Raw genomic sequence first — 2808 nt, forward strand, 5'->3', positions numbered from 1 at the left:
GTTGGTGTTCAATGCATCAAATCTATTCTTTAGATGATCTCTACATTCAGGAGGGATATATTCAAGATCATACTTTGGCTCTCTTGGACTTGTTTTAATTGTCTTTAACTTCAAGTTGAATTTGCATATGAGCCATTGATGGTCTAATCCTCCTAGACCCCAGTAAATAGTCTCATTACACTCTCCTCTCACCACTGGTATGCCAGCTTGTTGTTCTGTGTTGACTTACATATTGCCTGGATGCTGGAAGCTATGGAACCAGTATTTCAAATGACCCATGGTGGATGAGTTTCAACAGAACAGCCAGATTAGGACAAACTATGAAGGAAAGCCTATCCACCTACTTCCAAAAATTAGCAAATAAAACCCAGTAGATTACAACAGAAGATTGTCCAATATCGTGCTGGAAGATGAGCACCATACATTAGAAAGCACTCGAAATACACAACAGTGGACTCAAGAACACCAAAGGTTTGTAAACATAACACAAGACCAAGCAACTCTTGTTCTGTTGACATGGAGTCACCAAGAGTTAGGATCAACTCAATGTCACATAGCAACAAAGCTTTCCTCAGTTATCCCATCCATATCCTGCCAGGACCCTGGCTACATTGACATACCCTCTCTCTCTCCCCCATCTTCTTATTTTATTTATGATGTCACTGTTATTCAACTTCTTTCTTTCCCTCCATTAAGCCTGCATTAACCAATTTTAATGAAAGATAGGAAATATGCCAAATATTTGAATCAGTGACCTTCAATCACTCTCTGTTAATAGGCATAGAAGATCAAATTTTTTAACTCTAATATGTGATTGTGATGTGAAAATTACTCAATTCTAGTGTACTATTAAGAAATACAGCCTTTGTAGTTCCAGTAAGATGGCAGAATAGGCAGAAAGACTGCACAGACCCTCCTCAACAAAGAAAGAGGGAATCATTTAACAGATACAGAAGATCATCCTGGAGCCCTGAGATTTGAAGGGAAGGATATAGAAGTGGACTAAACTACAACTAGCAGAAGAATTTGCATGAAAACACCAAAAAAGGAAACATACGGAGCTGCGGTCTAGCAGTGATCCTGACAGGACTGACAGATTGGATATTGCTAAGTGTTGTTGTTGTTGTGTGCCATCGAGTCGGCCCCAACTCATAGCGACCCCTCCTTGGGTTTCTGAGGCAGTATCACTACGGAAGTAGGATTGCCCAACCTTCCTTCCGAGGAGTGGCTGGTGGGTTTGAACCGCCAGCCGTCTGGTTAGCAGGCAAGTGTCTTAGCCACTATGCTACCAGAGCTCCCTAAGTGGTGTTAGGACCTAAAAATTAACCTAAAAATCAGCGCTGCCAGCCAGGGACTGCACAGAGGCCTGCTCTGGTGGCTGGTGAATAAAAGGGGAAGCAGCAAAGAGGAAGGTGGGCTGAGCTCAGGACTTTTGCCTGTTCGGATGGTGCAGCCATTTTGAATACTTACAAGTGGTTTGACCATTTTGGATATTTAAAGCAACAGCATTCTCCCAGATTCCAGGGACTTAAGAACAGGCTCCACTTGCTGGGAACCATAAGCACATTCTGGACGCCAACAACTGGAAGGTGGGACATTCCCCTTGTTATTCTTATATCCCACACCCTCTTGGTGAATGGAGGTGCAGCCATTTTTCACTCTCATCCACCTTCTAGGCTGGCAGGAATTCTAGTCTGTGTGCTCAGAAGGAGCCTGGGTGCCCTGCCCCGCCCTGACCACATTTTCTTTTCTTTTTTCTTTTAATATGTTTGTTTTAGTCTGTTTTAAAACTACTATTATTAGTATTACTTTTGTCTTTATTATTATTATTATTTCTCCTCTTCCCAGGTCCTAGTTTTCAGCTTTTTTTCTTTCCCTGTTCCTGGTTCCATTTTTTTTTTTTTTTCTTTCTCATGATTAACCCCGTTCCTTGTTTTTATTTTTGTGTTTTTGTCATATTTTACTCTATTATACTCCTTCTCTACCTTTATCCTCTTAGTTCCTTCTCCCCAGATATTGCATCCCCCCCTTTTTGGTTACTGTTCCTGTGTAATTACATGGTGTGTTTCTTGTCCATTTGCTTTTACTTTTTTGATGGTTATTCAACTGTTATTTTTGTCTACTTGAGTGGGAGACAGCAACAGTCCCCATATGACACAACTATACCCACACCTCCTGCAACTTCACTTACTGGGTGAGAGCCACCACTTACTTCTCCACCAATGGGCCAATGATAAACAACCACCAGGAAGAGCCTGACTCACCCTTTGCTGCTCTTCAAAAAACAGTTAACAGAGATCTAAATATAACAATGTCACAACGTCTTGGAGACAACAGGCCAACATAGTGCACACAAAGAAGCAAGATAAAGTGGTAAAAACAAGAGAGTAGGACTCAGATGCAGGACACATCCCTGAGGAAGAAGCAGCATTGGAACTCCCTGATAAAAGAATTCTAAAGAATTATATTTAGGTATCTTCAAAGGTTTGAGAGACGGGCGAAGAAAAACACTAACAAAGCCTAGAAGAATTTTGGAAGAAAATACAAGAACAAAATGACAAAATAAATGGAAAATTAGAAATGATTCAACATCTACAGATAGAAGTCCAGAAGATTAATAATAAATTGTCAGAAATAGATAACACATTGAAAGGGCAAAGGAGTAGAATTAATGCAATGGAAGACAGAATTAATGAGATTGAAGACAAATACCAGAATACTTCTTTAGAAAAGGATCAATCAGAAAAAAGATCAAAACGAAAATGAAGAAAGCCTAAGGTTCATGTGGGATACCATCAAAAGGAATAA

This window comes from Orycteropus afer, unplaced genomic scaffold, assembly GCF_000298275.1.
Source record: "Orycteropus afer afer isolate SDZICR_OR568_19922 unplaced genomic scaffold, OryAfe1.0 scaffold00359, whole genome shotgun sequence".
NCBI classification, from domain to species: Eukaryota; Metazoa; Chordata; class Mammalia; order Tubulidentata; family Orycteropodidae; genus Orycteropus; species Orycteropus afer.